The sequence below is a fragment of the Vicia villosa genome, linkage group LG6 (genome assembly GCF_029867415.1).
Source record: "Vicia villosa cultivar HV-30 ecotype Madison, WI linkage group LG6, Vvil1.0, whole genome shotgun sequence".
Taxonomy (NCBI): Eukaryota; Viridiplantae; Streptophyta; class Magnoliopsida; order Fabales; family Fabaceae; genus Vicia; species Vicia villosa.
The window spans coordinates 58,463,320-58,476,305 of NC_081185.1; the positions used below are offsets into that span (position 1 = coordinate 58,463,320).

General features: G+C 39.5%; 1 long non-coding RNA gene across 1 annotated transcript; it reads right to left on the reverse strand.

The window, feature by feature from the left end:
• Positions 1 to 581: 581 nt before the first annotated feature.
• Positions 582 to 2,262, reverse strand: LOC131611566 (uncharacterized). Its single transcript, XR_009286998.1, has 2 exons — positions 1,869 to 2,262; positions 582 to 879 (listed from the first exon to the last, which is right to left on the reverse strand). It is a non-coding gene; the product is annotated as an uncharacterized LOC131611566 (long non-coding RNA).
• Between the last annotated feature and the right edge of the window lie 10,724 nt (positions 2,263 to 12,986).

The window sequence follows — 12,986 nt, forward strand, 5'->3', positions numbered from 1 at the left end:
CAACTAATCGTGGATTAAGGTTCCTTTCGCTGTGATTATGTCGACTGGTGGATTTTCAGGGTTGTTTCTATGATCATCTTATTGTTAGGGTGTCATCTAGTTTATTCTCCAATTCAAAGTTTGGTTCATTTGATTACTCGAAATACAAACTATCCGTTCGAAGCTTCGCCAAAAGAGTGTGTATTCATTTGTTTGAAGAAGGTATTGGACCACTCTCAATTGTTAAAGACATTCGACAAAGTTTCAACTTAGTCAAAGTCAACCATGGACGGTCAACTTTGTTACCGAAGTTCATAGTGAATCATCTTGAGCTCTTGTCTTATGATGTTGGTTCAAGTTGCAAATTGAGAGAAATATATGAAGATTCATTTGTACATTTAGGAGGAAAATGCAATTTTTGAATTCAAAGTTAAAGCTCGTCATATGTTGCTTCAAAGTCAATACGAGATTCGTCCCAATACAAGGTCACCCAAAGAAAATGGAAGATCTACAGGAAAATGTACAAAATAGGAACAGTTGACTTTTTAGGACTTTTGACCTTTGACCAAAAACTTGGATTACAATTCAAAGAAAATGAAAAGGAAGAGAATAATAGTTGCATTCATTTGGAAGAAAAAGATCTCCATTACAACATTCCAAGTCCACACATTTACAAAATGAATTCAGTTCATATCCAAGGACCAAGTACATTATAAAAGGAAATTTACACAACTAGAATCTAATCCTCATCCTAAAGTTCTAAAACGTTGGCTTCCTTCATGTTATCTTCAAGCCATACCCCTGCTCCCATCTTCGTCACTAACAATTCACTGGTATCCCATGAGCATCACCGATGTCCAAACCTCCTTTCTCCCCATGATCCTTGAACCGACCTGCTGCCTGCATGTTGAAAAACAGCATAATCATTCACAATACCAACACAGAACTTTCATAACAAAAAACACAGTCTGCACAACAATGCTTCAACATAAACTGAACCACAATTAAAAGAAACTTCCTGCACAATAAAAGAAACTTTCAGCCAACAAGTTCTATTAACCTTTCATACCCAGCTTCACATACTAGTCCATACACATTAGAACCAATACAATAACCCATCACAAGACATCAAAATCTGATTCAGCTCACCATAACTGCACATTTCCAAATCAGTTCAGAAACAATTATTTCTAACAGCACCTGCTACTTACTAATCTCCCAAATAGTTCTCCAACCGCCTGTAACAAACAATAACAGAAATAACAGAATCCAAACACATTTCAACTAACCTAACCAACCTATTTCTAACTCAGTTTCCATTCTCATAACCAACTCAGAATCTCACCCTTAATCTCTAACTAACTCCCTCCAATCCAACAGTTCAAACTCCTCTCTAACTAACTCTTTCTCCCTCTCAATCTCTATATATTCAAACCTCCACCATTCTGATTCAGTTTCTCCCCTGACCTTCCCATCATTCACCATACTTCTTCATGTCATAACCTTCAGCTATCCTTCACCTTCACTTTCACACACACACACCATTATCACACTTCTTCTTCACGCCATTTACACACTCCACACACTCATTTCCACCCTATCAATCAATCTTCACCTTCCCACAATTCTCTCTGCAACTCCCTCTCTCTCATCTCCCCAACCCTCACCATCACCATACGCTCAAAACAACAACTCTTAGAGCTTCAACATCTGAAGCTCTAAGCAGTGAGCTAAACCTCCATCACACCTTCAATCATCATCTCTCAGCTCTCAATCACTCAGCCACAGCAATATACGCACTCACAGAAAGAAAAATAAGAAATCACAAAAGAAACAGAAGAAGAAGAAGGATTCGCAAAGAGAAGAAACGGAAAAAATCGAAGACTCACCGGAAAGATTACTTCGTTGTCTTCGCGTTTATTTCGCATTCAATCGGAAGAATATCGTCTCCCCTCTGGCCTTCTGTATTATCGTCTTCAAGCCATAGCAACAGATACCGGAGTACGCCTCCACTCCGTAGGTTAGTGAACTCGTATTTGTTGGATTTTGCATCGTTTCGTTTAATTCTTGTTATCATTGTATAAATTGGAGCTTCACGAGCGATAACCCTCGGTTCTTGTGTTAAGAGCGTCCACGTTCACCATTCGATTCGACTTTGTCAATTTAGGGCTTAGATATTTGCTTAGATGTAGAGCGATCGGTGTGGGGTTTCTGAAAATGAATTTGAGATTAGAGATGAGTGAGGAGAGGCGAATCGGAGGTGGTGTTTGATTGAGGATTTAACGGAAGGGCGCCGCCGGAGGCGATTTCCGGTAGCCACTCCGGCGGCCGCAGTAATCTGAGCAGAGATTGAGAAAACGAGATAGGAACGTATATAACCCTAATTTCACTCTTTCCATACTTTTAATTATTTTCGTTTTAATTATTTTATTTTTTTGAAGAAAAATGAGAAAGCATGAATTGATTGAATCTGTCATTGGGCTCCCACACGAAATTACTAATGCACACCCCCCTGAGGCCCACGCACGTTCCCTATCTTTTTTTCCTGATTCACAAAAACAACTTCTGGGCTAGCCTCTGTTGGGCCCTGCGCCCTGCTATGCATCACCACTAGATTTAATTCTCACCCCCATGTTTCCTTTAATTAGAATTTAGAATTTTCTTAGATTTTTCCATTTTTCTTAGGCCATAAAAATATCAATTTTCTACTATCATTTTTAGACTTTAATACTAATTTCAACATAAAAAATGTTCATAAAAATATTAGTTTTAGGCTATTGTTTTTTTTAGTCTTTTTACTTGACTTGTATTTCGATTTCTCTCATAAAAATGTCATTAAAAATAGTAGTTTTTTAGTTTAATTTTGCATTGGTGCTTGAATTGTTTTTGTGTTAGTTCCATACTATTTTTGTATGATGCTTGTGTGATTTTGTTACTTGTATCTTTGGCCTCATTTTAGGTCTACCTTGTTAATACCATTAGTATGTTAACATTAGGATTTAGACTTGTATAAACAACTTAGACTAGAATTTAGAATTAGCTCCCTGTTGCATTCTTTTTCTTTTCTCTACTCTTAAAATACTTAATAAAAGGAAGATGCGAATCACATTAAGAAAGTGATAGAGAAATGAGTGGGATTCATTCCCTAATCTGTTTCTCAATCACTTAGTGGCATAGAAATGAGTGGGATTCATTCCCTAATCTGTTTCTCAAACATTAATTAATGGGAGAGAAATGAGTGGGATTCATTCCCTAATCTGTTTCTCGAACATTACATAATGGGATGGAAGTGAGTGGGATTCATTCCCTAATCTGCTTCTCGATCATTATACATTTTTATGTGATTCGAATCGCAGAGTAATTTCCCTTAAAAAATACACAACCAAAAACACTTAAAACACCTAAAAATGGTTCAAATTCAAAACAAAGTAGAGAAAGTGGTGAGTGGCCCGGTATTGGGAACTGTTCATCACTCATCTATCCTAAAAGACACAAACCAATCATTTCTTTTCCTTTTGCCTCGTTGGCACCTAAGGGCAATGTCATTTCCGTTCGTACGCATCGTAGGTCGTCCCTTATGCAAGAACGTGAACGTTGACTCCGCCCAACTAAAAAACACAAAAACAAACAGAAAATCTTTAGCCGAGCTACGGTAACTCTGATTCCTGAAAAGGATACGTAGGCAGCGGGGTAGGGCCCGTGCGAGTACAATTCTTTATTTTCCCTACATTTTGCATTCATTTCGCATTTAGACATAGACATAGTATACACCCTTTAGATAGAAACAGACATAGGTGGATACCATCGAGTACGATGGGCGTGAGGGGTGCTAATACCTTCCCCTTGCGTAACCGACTCCCGCACCTAGATTCTCTGGTCGCAAGACCCTGTTCCTTCCTTTGCCAGGTTTTCTGATATTCCTTTCCCTTATGGGATAAATATATTGGTGGCGACTCTGTTCATTTTTCGCGAGCGTGCGACAACCTCATGCTCGTGACGCTGAACTTTTGAACCTATGTGTACCATGTTTGTATTACCATGTTTGCACTACCGTGTTTGCATTATCATGTTTGCCTTACCATGTTTGTATACGTGGCATTCATGCATCCATGCATTCATACATTCATTGAAAATCCATCTTTTCAAAAAAAAAACATGATTTTTTCCAAAAAACACATTTTAGAGAATTTTCTTTGCAAATATTATAGGATTAAGTTATGGAGTGGGTAAAAAGGCATACCAAAAAGTACGGTTTCAAAGCGCCTAATGTGGAAAGACTGAGAGAGTTAGCATCTTTTGTACAAGATCCTTCCGATTTTAGGAAAAGCCATGGAAAGCTTTTGCCTATCTTGAACACTCATGTTGATGAAGGACTTCTCAAAACTCTGGTTCTGTTCTATGATCCCGTCTACCGATGTTTCACCGTTCCAGACTACCAGTTGGTACCAACCTTGGAAGAATATGCCAATCTTTTGGGTATTCCTGTGTCTGACAAAATACCTTTCAATAAAGAAAGCCATTCCTAAGTCACAAGTCATTGCAGCAGGTATCCACTTGAAGAAATCTGAAGTAGAGAGCAATTGGACTACCAAAGGAAACCTTCCGGGTTTGACTTCGCAGTTTCTAATAAAGAAAGCCTTTGATTTCATCGAAACTGGTAGCATGATAGCTTTTGAAGCTGTATTAGCCTTGCTCATTTATGGGTTGGTTCTGTTTCCCAACGTCAACGACTTTGTTGATATCAACGCCATAAAGATCTTTCTGATTGGAAATCCTGTTCCGACTTTGCTTGGTGACATGTATTTCTCTATTCATCATAGGAACCGCCAAGGCGATGGAATCATTGTATGTTGTGCACCTCTTTTGTTCAAATGGATTGTTTCACACTTACCTAAGTCTCCTATTTTCACGGAAAACCGAGAAGGTTTGCGTTGGCCTCAAAGACTTATGTCCCTTACTAATAATGATATCCATTGGTATACTTTGGATCGCTGCGGTACAGAAACCATTGATAGTTGTGGAGAGTTCACCAACGTACCCCTCATTGGTACACAAGGAGGAATTAACTACAATCCGGTCCTAGCCCGACGACAACTCGGGTATGCAAATTCAGCTAAACCCATTGGTCTCGCTGTGGAATGTTACTTCTACCAAGAAGGGGAGGATCCTCAAGGGGTGAAAACAAGAATGGTAAGAGCTTGGTACGACGTTAGAAGAAAAGAAAAAGGTGGGATAAGGAACTGCATTGCTACGGACGCCTATACCTGTTGGGTGAAGAAAAGAGCAAGGGAGTTTCAAATGCCTTATGATTATGATAAACCCATGTTCCATGTGGTATCTCAACTACCCAATATTCCCATTGACACTATAGAAGAATACCAAGAGACTTTGGCTAAGATGAGGTTAGAAAAAGACGCTTGGGAAGAAAAGTTTCGTAGAACTGATGTGGAAAACAGAAAGTTGAAGAAACGAGTGAAAGATCACGAAGAAACTCTCTATTATCAAGATGGATGGCTCATGAGTAAAGATGAGAAGATCCGTCGAAAAGATGCCGCAATCATGAGGTACATCAAAGAAAGAAAGAAAAAGTTTGAAGGTTCAACAAGCAACGCTCCGATGCCTGACAATTGGAAGAATGTTGTTGACAAACTGAGGACCGAAAAGGCCGAGTTGAAAGCTTATTATGGGAAAGAAATCATGAAGCTCAAGCTGCATAACGCATTCGGTTCTTCGTCCGATGAGGATGTTTAGGATTTGTTTAGCTTTTTATTTATCATTTGCTTCTGTAAGGAGCTACGCTCCAATGTTGTAACATTTCCCATTATATCAATAAGAGAATAGTTTGTCTTCAAATGTTTGCAAGGAAATAATCTTTAAAAAATGTTTGGAAAAATCATAAACTTCTTTTTGCATACATCATTCTGCATATCTAGTCTATTGTATAAAGTCTCATCTTTTGGATCTTTCTCCAATAGATCGTCAAGCTGTCGCGTCTCAAAGTCTCTCGACCGCGCTCGCAATCAGATCACAGATACAATACTCGTTCGAGCAAAAGAAGAGTGATGGAAAACTTGGACCAAGAGAATATTGAGCTCCGTGATACAGTGACCACCCTTCAAGAAAATTTGGAAAGTCTCACTACTCTGGTTGAATCTTTAATGGCCGCACAGAATCAGCAGCCACCACCCAATAGTCAAGCAACAGTGATATCTGAGATAACTACTCCAGTTTCTACAGTTGCATTCAGCATTCCATCTTTCTCCACGCCAGAAGGTTGGGGCACGCCTTTCAGCTTTGGTGCAGGTTTCCGCCATAATTTCTCTGGGGTTCAAACAACCACAACTGAAGCGCCTACTACACAAGGTTCAGTGTTCACTCCACATCAGGGGGTAACTTTTTCCCAAATCACTATGGCACTCTCTCAACCCACTATGACAGTTCCGACCCCTACGGTTCACACAGTTGTTTATGGTGGCAATGAGATTTACCATGATCAAGATGATAGCACAAATCAGCGTAACCTTGAGGAAGATCTCCAAGAACAGTTCAACAAGATTCAACTGGAAGTCAAGGCTATTCGTGGGAAAGATTTGTTTGGAAAGAATGCCCAGGAGCTATGTTTGGTTCTCAGTGTACAAATACCAGCTAAATTCAAGGTCCCTGGTTTTGAGAAGTACAAAGGTAGTTCTTGTCCACAAAGCTATCTCGTGATGTATGCTAGGAAGATGTCTACCTATGCAGATAATCATCAGTTGCTCATCCATTACTTTCAAGACAGTTTGACTGGTGCCGCACTGAAGTGGTACACAGGTTTGGATAACACCAACATTCGAACTTTCAACGACCTAGGTGAGGCATTTGTCCGACAATACAAATACAACTCGAATATGGCTCCAGACAGAGATCAGCTCCGATCCATGGCTCAGAAAGTTCATGAAGCTTTCAAAGAATATGCCCAACGATGGAGAGAAACTGCTGCTCAGATTAATCCACCGTTAAAAGAGAAAGAGATGACAAAGAGCTGTTATTTTATTATTTAGGCGAAGTATTTCTTGACTACATCAGCATTCACAGGACGTGGGAGCTCTTCTCCATCCATAGTTGCAAGAATTAATGCACCGCCAGAGAAGGCTTTCTTAACAACATATGGTCCTTCAAAATTAGGAGTCCACTTGCCCCTTGAATCGGAGGTGAAAGACAAGATCCTTTTGAGCACGAGGTCGCCTTCTCTGAATACACGAGGTCGAACCTTCTTATCAAATGCTTTCTTCATTCTTTTCTGGTATAACTGACCATGGCATAAAGCCGTCATTCTCTTTTCTTCTATCAAATTCAATTGATCAAACCTGCTCTGACACCATTCAGCCTCAGATAACTTGGTTTCCATTAAAATTCTCAATGATGGAATCTCAACCTCAATAGGGAGCACTGCTTCCATGCCATAAACCAAAGAAAAGGGAGTCGCCCCTGTTGAAGTACGAACAGGTGTACGGTACCCATGCAAAGCAAATGGGAGCATCTCATGCCAGTCCTTATACGTAACAACCATCTTTTGCACAATTTTCTTAATGTTCTTATTTGCTACTTCAACAGCTCCATTCGTCTTTGGCCTATAAGGCGAAGAGTTGTGATGTTCAATCTTGAAGCTTTCGCACAATTCTCTCATCATGCTATTGTTCAGATTCGAGCCATTATCAGTGATGATCTTGCTTGGTACACCATATCTGCAGATGATGTTGTTCTTGATAAATCTGACCATAACTTGCTTTGTTACATTAGCATATGAAGCAGCTTCTACCCACTTGGTGAAGTAATCGATTGCTACCAGGATGAATCGATGTCCATTCGAAGCCTTGGGTTCAATCATGCCAATCATATCAATACCCCACATAGAGAAAGGCCATGGAGAGGAAATAACATTGAGAAGTGTCGGAGGCACATGAATCTTGTCAGCATACACTTGACACTTGTGACACTTCTTTACAAACTTGTAGCAATCAGATTCCATTGTCAACCAATAGTAACCTGCTCTAAGCATCTTTTTAGCCATCGAATGTCCATTGGCATGGGTACCAAAAGAACCTGCTCTAGTGCTCCAAGTGATTTCACCGAAATGGTAAACATGGGGATGCGTCTAGAAGAAGGAGTCTGAATCGGACGTCTAACTAAAGAAGGTGGATCTTCAAGCGGAACCAAAAAGTTCAAAAGAGGTTTCCAAAAGAAGAAAGAACAAAGTGTTGACATGGTGTCCCAAGGAAAGCCAAGAGGAAACGTCAATCGTCAACAACAGGTAGCTGCTATTGCGCCAGTCATTAATACAACACCAAATCCGGGATTTACCCCGCAGTTTCAACAACAATAGCCTCGACAACAGGATCAACAGTTTAGCAATTAGAATCGTGTGCAAAGAGCTCCACAGTTCGATCCGATTCCAATGACCTACACAGAATTGTACCCTGCCTTGATTGAAAGAGGTCTTGTTCAAACTAAAGCACCACCACCAGTACCTGAGAAACTCCCATGGTGGTACAAAGCTTAGGTCTCATGCCGTTATCATCAAGGAGCACCTGGCCATGATCTTGAGCATTGTATAGCTTTGAAATATGAAGTTCAGAGGTTGGTTAGATCTAATCTCCTCTCTTTCATAAATTTGAATCCAAATGTACAAGCAAATCCGCTTACACAATCATGGAGGGCAGGTTGTAAACATGGTGTATGGATGTCTTGGTCCATACCGAATCTATAATATCAATTTCTCAAGAGCAGATTTGGTACAAATGCACGCCACTCTCTGTCAAGGGCAGAATTTTCGCCAGCATCACTACGGTTTCTGTAGCATATGTTGTGTAGATCCTCATGGATGTTCGATTGTGAGAAGAGATCTTCAAGTTTTGCTAGATAATGGTACTATTCAGATCTACAGAAATAGGAATGAAGATGAAGTTAACATGATAGGATGTTATCCGCATGAGCTTTTAGTCTTAGATATTAACTCGGAAATGCCTAAAGTTAACGTCATCATTCCTTATGAAGAACTCCCCGAGGAGGGTAGAAATCACAATCTTGCTTTGCACATTTCTATGAAATCTCAGTCAGACTCCTTGTCCAACGTGCTGGTAGACACCGGATCTTCCTTGAATGTGATGCCAAAGACGACTCTTGCTCGTTTGTCTTACCAAGGAATGCCTATGAAGTTCAGTGGTGTAGTAGTCAATGCATTTGATGGATCGCGAAAATCTGTTATTGGCGAAGTCAACCTTCCCATGACAATTGGTCCACATACATTTCAAATCACCTTCTAGGTCATGGACATTCAAGCTGCTTATAGCTATTTGTTAGGACGACCATGGATCCATGAAGCAGGGGCAGTAACTTCTACGCTCCATCAAAAGTTAAAATTTGTAACAAATGGAAAATTGGTAACAATAAGTGGGGAGCAAGCCTTGATGGTGAGCCATTTATCCATTTTTTCTTTCATTAGTGCTGATAATGTGGAAGGAACGCAGTTCGAAGGTCTCTCTTTAGAAGATGAATCTTCCAAAAAGAAAGTATCAATCTCTTCTTACAAAGAGGCAGTAAAAGTAGTAAAAAATGGAACTACCACTGGCTGGGGCAAGTTGTGATCCCTACCAAGAATGAAACCAGAGCAGGACTCGGATGTTCACCAACGTTCTCAAACTGCACCAAGAAGGAAGAAACCCTTCGTCCGATCAAAGAAACATTCATTAGTGGCGGATTCCTTAACCCAATTCCTCAAGAGGTTAATGTCGTTATCGAAGAATGCATCGAAGAAGTCTACCTCATCCTGAAGAAGAATGGAAATGTTATCTCAATGACTCGAGATATATATCTCAGGAAGAACCATATGCACTGTTCTATCCTCCTTCAGAGAAATCCAATAGCAACGAAACTGAGCCTGTTCCTACAGAGGTTTGGGATACCTTGGGACAACCAAGTGGCAAGTATGATTATATGGTGAAATATACTGCACCTGAAAGTTCAAAGATTTTGATTGAAGACATCCAACCAACTGGATGGGGAGATTCCTTTGAATATAATAGTCAACCAGAAGAGGTTTACCAGCCCTCTCAATTTTCTCAGCAGCTTGAAATTACTGAAGATTTCGGCTTCAACGCATCTACCAAGATTTATAATCCTGAGAATGGTTATTATCACATAAATGCCATTTTTGAAGATGAAGGGGAAGATGGCCCCGCAGTTGACTCGGAAAGTGTCTCTGACAATGAGTCTCTTCATCCTGAAGACTGGGAAATACATCCTGAAAATTCTGAAGATTGTGACTCATCATATTCTCTTCAAGAAGTAGAAGAAGACTATTTCAACTCTACAAAGAATAAGGTTGACAAACCAGGACCTTCAAATCCTGCTCGACCAGCGGTCAATGTCAATACTGAAGATAATTCTGAGGAGAATTTTCCTGAATACATAATACACGGAGGAGTTCATTGCTACTGGAAAGCTGTCGCCGCTCAAAGTAATCACCTCGATGTTATTTTGACCTCCTGCCTGGCCCAAAGCAGAGAGATGTTTTATAGGGCTTTGCTTTTAAATGTTTTGCCCAAATAAGTTTGTGTATAGGGCTTTGTTTTTAAAAGTTTCCCTCTTTGTCCTGCCCAAGACAAATGAGTTTGTGTTTAGGGCTTTGTTTCAAAAATGAATCATAAATAAAATGTCATTTTGAATTCCCTACATTATATGTTTTATTTTTTGCTTTTTTCTGGAAATGGTAATCCTAAAAAACCCAAAAAAAAACTTTTTCAATAATCTGCATACACTATTGCATTCACAGTTTTTTCTGAAACAAGCATAAATCATATGTGCAGATTAACTATTAATAAACCCATTGAATGCAATAACCCTATGCCCTCTCCCAACTTTGAGTTTCCTGTGTTCGAAGCCGAAGAAGAGGAAGAAGAGGAGATCCCGGACGAGATCTCTCGATTACTTAAGCACGAGGAAAGAGCCATTATGTCTCACAAAGAGCCTTTAGAAAAGATCAACTTGGGTTCTGAAGAAGACAAAAAAGAAGTGACCATTGGATCGCTGCTTAATGCTGATATCAAGAGTAAGTTGACAGACCTTCTCAAAGAATATGTTGACAGACCTTCTCAATATTGTTCAGCATTACTTGCCATTGAAGCCAGAATGTCCACCAGTTAAGCAGAAATTGCGAAGGACTCACCCTGATATGGCTAACAAGATCAAAGTGGAAGTTCAAAAACAGCTCGACGCAGGTTTTCTTGTCACCTCTGAGTATCCTCAATGGTTGGCCAACTGTCATACCCCAAAATTTGCCTTCCATAGTGTAGCGGGGAAAATCTGACATCGAAGCCATGGGATTGACTCGAATCAATATTCCGTTTTGAAATCGCCACCGCGCTTTATTTTTTCAAAGGAAAAGGGAAAAGAACGAAAAACCCAAAGTTTTGTTTTTAAAAAAACAAGAAAGAGAACTCAGGTTCGGGTGTTGATTATATGAGGGGAAGGTTTAAAGCACCCCTCATATCTGTGGTACTCCACGGGAACCTTTTTGAAAATCTGTGTTGTGTGTGTGCTAAAAAACGGTTTGTTTTATTTTCAAAATAAGCTCGGCAAAGCGTTAAGCTTTGGGCCTACATACCTCCTCGGTGCAATGGAGAAGTCAGAGCTAATGTAGTTCCGCTTTTGGGAAAAACGTTTTTTTAAAACGAATAAACACTTTGTTGTCGTTAGAGAGAAATACTCAGCCATTGATCTTGAGCATGAGAACAAACAAGTTTTTTGCATCGCAAATGAAAGAAGGGCGCCAACTCGGATAAAATCGACGAGTATGCCACTAGCTCTCTCACGCGGAAAAGATCTCGTTATTATCAATCAATTTCAAAATCGTGGGGTATAACCACTCGTTTCGACAATTAACGGTGTCTAAACTTTTGAAGAAAAGCCACTAGGGGCGAAAGATATTTTTAAGAAAAAAGGTTTTGAAAGGATTTGCAAACATAAGAATATTTTGGAAAAAGGGAGAAGATTTTGAAAATTTAAGAATGGGAGGAGATGAAGAGGCTAACCTAATGCATAAAATAAAAGCTAAGGAAAGAAACGGCCTAACCAAATAAGAAGCCAACACTTGACATTAAGAGCCAAGGTAGTTTTCCCATCCTTTGGATTTATCAATACCAACACATTAACACTTGGGGATCCAGATGAACTTATTGTCTTAGCACCATTTTTCATTAAGCACATTAAGATTCTGACGAAAATTGGGCAGAGTAACGGCTGTTTTCGGGTAAAATCCTTATATCAATGCCTTGGAATTAACCATCAAGGGCTTTCAAGGAAATACCTGCACACATAAACATACAACAGAACAATGCCAGACAGACAGAACAATCACAGGATAGTAATAGAATGAGTCCAGAGGTGCTAGGTCCATAAGTCCGAATCTCCAAAGCGCTAGGGATAGTAACTGATAGTCCAAAGAGAGCCTTATGTATTTTTTAGATTTTGGTTATTTATTAGTGTTTTAGCGAAAAAATAAAGTATGGTCCAAGTGGACAAAAGAAAAATAACAGAAGCATAAACATATGTCCAAGTGGACAAAGAGAAAATGACGGAAAGTAAATATGATGAAATGATAAAGTAAAGCGATAAAGCGAGAAATATAAAGAGCGGTAATATAAAGAGCGGTATAGTAAAGGTGCGGAAATTAAAGTTAGTTGTTAAGTGTTAAAGATAACCATCTTGAAACTTGTCAAGTATGTTATCAAAGTTAGTAGAAAGATCTATGGTGAGTGAATGATGTACTCGGATTTAAATTCAATGGGGTTTATCAGAAGCTTGATAGAATCATAGCGACTACACGATAAAAACCTCCACAAGTCTTAAATCAACCGCATACAATTCTCTTCCATGTTTGATCTTTTTTTATTCGGGACACGAAATATTGCGCTATGTTAAGCAGATCGCCAAGTGATTTATGTAGAAATCACCCTACAACGAGGCCGGTC